This window comes from Hirundo rustica, chromosome Z, assembly GCF_015227805.2.
Source record: "Hirundo rustica isolate bHirRus1 chromosome Z, bHirRus1.pri.v3, whole genome shotgun sequence".
Lineage (NCBI taxonomy): Eukaryota > Metazoa > Chordata > Aves > Passeriformes > Hirundinidae > Hirundo > Hirundo rustica.
This window is the reverse complement of record NC_053488.1, coordinates 59,469,065-59,476,367: the sequence shown is the minus strand read 5'-3', so window position 1 is coordinate 59,476,367 and position 7,303 is coordinate 59,469,065.

The following is a 7,303-nucleotide window of genomic DNA, read 5'->3' as shown; positions in this document are numbered from 1 at the left end:
GCTTTATGCTGATCAGTAACAATAGGATCAAAAAAGATGAGGTTCTAGATGAGGAGAACTGCTCCAGAACTTTCCGGTAGGGTAATTGTCACACAGATGGCTTTAGTGAATTGAATGTAGGTGCTCTTAATTAGGAAAGGGAAAATCTGGAAAGGATCATTTACATCATTATTCATCCTTCTGCAGCTGGAGATGATGATAGATGTCTGCTGTTACCTAAGGTATGTAACCATCCAAAAATGCTTCTTGGCAGTAGCAAGTGCTGGCTGGTGCTTGAAGACCAAAACTCATCATACAGAGTAGTGCAGGACTGAGGCAAAAAGGAGAGCTAGTGTGAGGTGTGTTGCTCTGGCAAAGGCTATAGTTTTGTTTGTTTTGCACATAATATCCAGAGGGGCAAATGCCATCCACAATGAACAGCAGAAGGCCCTGCTCTCCCACTCCAAAGTCTTACCTTGCAGCTGATCTCCAGCATTCATAAAAATTGAGAAGAGGCTGTACTCAGAAGTTATGAACAACAGTGTTGAGTTATGCACACAGGTGAAAAAAAGAATTGCTTTCTGATCTGCGTGTCTGTCAGAAACCATTGGGTATGAGGCAATGTAAATTATGAAAAAGGCAACCACATCTCCCATCAGATCATAAGACATGATCATGAGACATGATCTGGGTTCCTCTCTGAAGTGCAAAGGGTTGCTTCTATCATATCTCCTGAAGATTTATCAAGTCATAAGTTCCTTATTGAAAATTCTCCTTAGAAAGTTATTCAGAATTCCCATCTATCAATAATTAGAAACCTAATTCCCGTTTGAAATACATGTCTTCCTAGCTTTGTAATGTGTAATCTTTTCATCGTTTTAGCACTTGTCAGTCCTTCAAAGAGAGTTGTCCTCTCTCAGCCTTCATGTGGTTAGGCTAAATCAACCAACCAGAAGAACTCCCAAACTGTAAGAATAAGCAAACAGCAGAATAATCTAGAGCTGAGTAAGCTGACAGAATGGTTCCATTTTCCCTTTTCCCCTCTCTTGATTGCATACTGCTAAAAAAACCCCAGGATCCTCTGGTTCACTACACTTTTTGCTGATGAACCTGCAATTTAAGCTGCCAATTCATTTTTTTTTTTTTTTTTTTACTATGGGAGGGGTTTTTTTCTTTAGTAAACAGTTGACTGTTTTCTTTCCAGATTCTGTAACTTTGTATTGTTCTCTTCTAATATTTTAGGTGCCTGGATGTCACTTTGTTCCGTTCACACACAGCATTATCCTAACGGGAATGTGAGGCAAAACATTCCGTGAACGAGCCAGACTTGGATTATTTTTTGTTTCCATCCCATAGTTTCAAAATAGTGTACTTGCCTTTTTCTATTTTCTTTTTGCATGTGTGGCTACTAGGTATTTTATTGGCTTCTCTGTGCTTTTTATTGGCTAGCCTGTAAGAAGAGGTCTTCCTAGCATGACTGCACTTTCTGGTTTTCTGGCTAAGGGAAGCGCATTTCCTGCTTTAGCATGCTTTGTTTTCCCGTAATGCATGAAGTGGAAACTTCAGGAAGTTAAAAACCAAAAGAAACAAGCAAAAAATCCAAAAAAGAAAACCCATCAAAAATCCAACCAATCCCCAAACAACCAGAAACAACAAACAAAAAATTGCCAATAAAGCCAAACTGAAAACAGGACCTGCTGTAAAATAACAAAATATGCTATGTGAGGCAGATGCCCTGTGAGTTGCTACGAGGAGTATGGATGTTACTTCCAGTCCCACCCTGTGGTAACCTTAGGGCCAGATGGCAGATAGTTCTGTGAAAAGGTTGGTCCTTGCAGGCTGCACCCACCCCAGTGCTGCTAAGATCAGGAATATGCTTTTCATGGTCCATCCTTTGCTTGTTTGGTTTTGTGTCACTGAACTGCCTTAATGCACAACCTGTGTTACTTCTGAATGCACTTGAGCTTACAAGTGTTCCAAAAGCTCACTGGACCAATAGCTGTCCAGGTCACGGGAGCAGACTGTAAGTTGTTTTCAGATAACCCCTTTATCTTCTCCCATTCCTCCTCTACTCCCATGGAGTTTCACAAACTTTTTATCCTTGGCATCAACACCTCCATTCTACAGATCTCCCTTCTAATACAAGTGTAACCATAGTATTCTGCTTCTTTTCTGATATTAAACATAGGTTGACACATACACTGGCTTGTTTTTCCTCTTGCTTGTCTGTGGCTACTGTCTATCATGCGTAACATCCCATAACCCATGTTCTACTTTAGGCTGGGTCATGAAAATGAGATAATGTAGTTGATTGCAAAAGGTGGGTCTACCACGTCATTAACTGTTGGAAAATGAGTCAGCTGTGCCACATGGAACAATGATACTTCCTCCTGACAGCATGACTGATCTTAGTACAAAGTGCTGTTGTAGTGTTGTAAAGAAATATTTGCTCCATTATACAAAGGCAGAAACTAAGGCACAGACTCAGTGACCTCTTAAAATAACAGGAAGTATGGACTCTAGCAAGAAACAGGGTTCAGATCATCTGGCTCCAGAGACTTTAATTTTGAGACTCTTTGCTCCAGGTCAGTTTCACATCAGTAATTTCATAAATGAGGACTCTGCTATGAAACAAAACAAAGCCACCAAGAATTTCTTAGGGAAATCAGGCTAATGTTATTGCACAGTTTTAATGTATGTATCCTTCCTTTCTCTAATTTTTCAGTATGTTAGGCCGGTTTAATAAACTCAGCAGAAATAGAGCAGCCTATGCGTGTCTGTAACTTCCTTGAGAACAGCGGAGTGAGCAGATGGCAGAGTCTGTACTAACAGTTCCCACTGAAGATGAGGATTTGGCAGGAGCTTGACTCTTATTGGGCATGGGAAAATCCACACAGAAATTAAATACTTAGGACCATGAAAAAGTCTTTGATCACAGTCCAGGCTTTACTAGAGAGCAGCAGATCTGGTCACTGTTCAGGATGTGCTGTACTTGCATTACATCATATGCAGTCAGTGCACCTCTTCATCAAGGTGGTAGCATCTGAGCATCAGATTATCCCGGTTTGTATAGCCTAATCTCCCTCATTAGGTAATGGCACAGAAGGTAAATGAAAATTGGCTAAGCTGCGCAAAAATGAGAAACTCTAGGACCTTCTATAACTGTATACTGACTATATTAGTGTACATGCCAAAAGGGTCTGAAGTTAATTCTGTTGAGTAGTTATTATTGTCTGCTAAGCAAGTTGGGGGAAATCATGACCCCCAGTTCATCTATAAAAGTTCTGACCTTGTTTGAATAACAATTTCTATTGACCTTGGTACAAGTAATGAGCAAGACCTGAGCAAAACCCAACTGTGATCACTATTTTTCAAAATCCTTCATGTTGATTCTCAAGTCTGGAAACTGTTGTATTAAAGAGCTCAAAGTGACATGAAATCTGTAAGAAGAAACATGTATCTGGTGAAGAACTATTCAGAGGAAAAATGGATCTGATGCTTCTACCCAATGATGTTTACTCTCCACTGAGCCTCCAGTGGAAATTTTCCTGAGATCCCTGCTTCTGTCCATGCCTTGGCTTAATTTTCCAGCTCTGATGAATTCTTTGTGCAGCAGTGTTTCTCCAGCTGTGATGCCTTGCCCTCATGCCCCTCTGAAAGCTGCAGTGCATGGTGACGGCCCTTGCCCTGGGCTGCTGCTGAGAGCCAGCTGCTGAACTAGTCAGCCCTTCTCTGACAGCGATACCTGGGAACGTCCAGTGCAGGTGATATGCAATGACAGCTATTTAAAAATAAATAATAAATGTTCTGATTCCCCTCCATCCTTTGTGACACTTTCTGAATGTGCCATCAAGTCTTATCAGCATCACTCTGTTCTCAGCTGCCTGCCTTTATTGTTCCCAGTTGCTCCATTGAGCTTCTTGCCTCCCACTGTGCCCCTGCTGCCACTGTGGCTGAGTGAAGCCTGCATCGAAATGGGAAATGCTTGGGGATATTTGGCGCTTGCTGTGCCTTAGGCAGCTTGTGCTGTTTCTAAGCTGTGTCAGTTGGGAAGCAGAAAGGCTGGAAGAAATGCAGGATTCAGCTTGCTTGTCCTTTCTTCATCTTCCTGGTGAGGGTGCTTAGTCTCCTGTCATAGTTCACCCCAGCCAGCAGCCAGAACCCAGGCAGCTGCTCACTCACTGCCCCACCAGCAGGACAGGGGAGAGAATTGAGTGGTAAAAGCCAGAAAATACATGGGTTGTGATAAAGACAGGTTAATAGGGAAAGCAAAAGCCACACACGCAAGCAAAAAAAGGATATAATTCACTGCTTTCCATGGGCAGGCAGGGGTTCAGCCATCCCCAGGAGAGCAGGACCCTATCACATGCAGTGGTGACTTGGGAGGACAAACACGACTACTCCTAGTGTCCACCCTCCTCCTCCTTCTGCCCAGCTTTATGTACCAGTCACATGGTTTGGAATATCCCTTTGGTCAGTTGGGGTCACCTGTCCGAGCTGTGTCTCCTCCCAGCCTCTCATGCACTCCCACCTCCCTCACCAGCGTGGAAGTACAAACAGCAGAAAACGCCTTGGCTCTGTGTAAGTCCTGCTCAGCAGCAACAAACACAGGTCTGTATTGTCAACCTGTGTTCAGCACAAATTCAAAACACAGTGCCAAGAAGAAAAATGTACCCCAGCTGAAACCAGCACACCTCCTCATTAATGTGAAATGTGGGCTCTCTTAATCACTCTGCACAGTGGGTTTTGTTTCACATGATGTTGCAAGATTTACTCTGCAGATATTGCCTGGTGTAAGCTGTTAAAGATTCCATAAGCAGATCTCATCCTGGAATCAGGATGTATTTCCTCACTTGCAGAAGGTATTTGAAAAGCTTTCCACCTGTTTAAACCCGTGTTTTGTTTCCTAACTTGCTGATTTTTTTGCTCTTGAAAATCTGCCTTTAAAAAGTATTATCTCAATGTCTTTCCAGATCCCTTTACTTTGTCCACCAGGTTCCTGTGTTATGACTTTTACCCTTCTCTGCCACAGAAATACGTGGTGGAAATACGTTAGGAATGCGACATTTCACGTGCTTCCTCTGAAGATGCCTCTTGACTCTGCAAAAGTGGAAAGTGCATTAAAATTGCCTCTAACAGGGTGGTCTATCTGGTTCTGTCTTGCCATTAACAAGGCAAGGGTCATTTACTGCAGAGGATGAGTTCTAGTAGAGTAAAAAAAAAAAATTAGGTTGGTGATAATGAAAATTTATAAATTCTTAGCATAAAAATGTGTTTTAGCATGGGTTTGGGGTTTTTTTGTTTTGTTTTTTGTTTTCATTTTTGGTTGGGGGGTGTTTTTGTTTGTTTTGGTTTTGTTTTTTGTGGTTTTGTTTGTTTTTGTTTTGGTTTTCTGTTTTTTGTTTTGTTTTGGGGGGTTGTTTTTTGGTTTTTTTTGGGTGGGTTGTTGTTGTTGTTGTTGTTTGCTTTTTTGTTTGTTTGTTTGTTTGTTTTTTTAAAATTGAATATGGAACTGTTTCTTGAATCCAAAAAGGAGGAAACAAAAGGAAGCTGGGCGTACTTCTAGTAAATTAGAAACCAAACATGCTCTGCCACTGGTGGAACTGGAGAAGAAAGTGAAACTTAGAGCAAATAATGCTAAATGCACAGACCTGGCTGAAGGCTTCTTGGCAAAATAGGCAAAAGAAAATCTAATCTTGCACTGACAGGCGATTGTGTCTTGCAGCAGAGGAGGAAGAAAGGCCAGGAAGAGTCATAGAAGGAGGAAGATGTAGTGCCCAGCTGTAGTGCCCAGCTGGATTTTACTAGGCTATATGTAACCTAATGGTACCGCAGAGGGATGTCTGTCAACCCTTGCCTCCACCTTGCAGGTCCTCATAGCAGTCTTTGCTCTCCATTTTGTGTGATGGGCAAAGGTTTGAGCTCATTCTTATTGCAGCAAATGTGAGGGATGAGGCAAAAGAATCCACATTCTGCTCTTCTCTGGCAGCCAGCAGTGGTGCAAGAGGGATAGCGATGACTGCTGCTAGAAGTCCCTTTCACTGACAAGTTCACTGAACACAGCAGCTGTCCCTCTGTTCTCCAGAACAGGGAGAAGTAAAGGAGTTGATCTAAGCAGCCCCCTTCTTTGAATTGCACTGTGATCTGGAGCTGGATAACATTGCCAGTCAAGGTATTCGAACATAGTGTTCTAACAGCAGTATGAAGAAAAGCTTGGGCAGTACCACTCTTTCCTAATAAATCCTCACACCCTGCTTCAGTCTTTGGCTGTGTGACATTGATCTGATACAAGCAGAAAACAGCCAAGAAGAAAAGTGAAAAAAGGAATGAAGCTATTGCAAAGCCAGTCTGATTTAGCAGGCAATAGTAAATTTTATTTGGGGGTTGAGAAGGTGCAGGAACACTCAGTGAGAAAATAAAGTATTGCTACTGTACTAATAGTTCAAGGCGCTAGACACAGAACACTACAGAGAGAACAGGGTCAGTGCTCACATATTGTGAACTGTCAGTCTTAAAATCTGAAATATCACCTCAGTAATTTTAGCAAGGTTTGATCCCAGGAAAAAAAAAAAATTGAAAAGTAGCTTTATGTATTTTCTAAGCAATTTGGATTTTGTGTGTAGTCGTAGAACCATCCTCTGACATGATGCTAAAGATTCCTTAAATTTCCACTTTGATTGATGCAAAGTGACTTCAGCGTCTTCTGTAAAGGATTTCTCAGCAATGAACACTTTACCTTCTAGGCAAAGACGTCTACACAGTCAACTGTTCAGCAATCTACTCAGCTGAAAAAACATTTTTGAAATGAGGAAATACATTTTGAGACACAGAGTCAGAAATGTTCTAAGCATTGTGTAAAAGCATTCAAAACTTAAAAAGCCCCTCAGTCCTGAATAAGTTCTTGTTCAAAAGAGAAATTTCAGAAGGTGGGAGAAAATGTACAAACTTTCTTTAATCTAGGAAATTGATCTACTCACAGCTAAAACAGCACTTGTTTTATCTGTAAAAGTTAGATAAAGACCTCTAAAAGAAAAATATTAACTCATGTTATCTAGATCTTTTATTATATGCTCTCTGGAAAATGGCTGATGATGCCTCTTCCAAGAGAACTTACTTTTAGTCAAATCAGTAAAATCATTTGCTTTCATACAGAAGTGGGATTTTTATTCAAGTGTATCAGAAAGACTTAAAAATCAATAATTTAACAGAATTTTTAGTCTCTGTTTCCACAGAGTATTTGAGTATCCAGTGCACTGCTGAAAGGTGTCTTGAAACTCCCAGACTTAGCACCTGGGGTTGAGCACCTGTGTAATGAACAACAGTG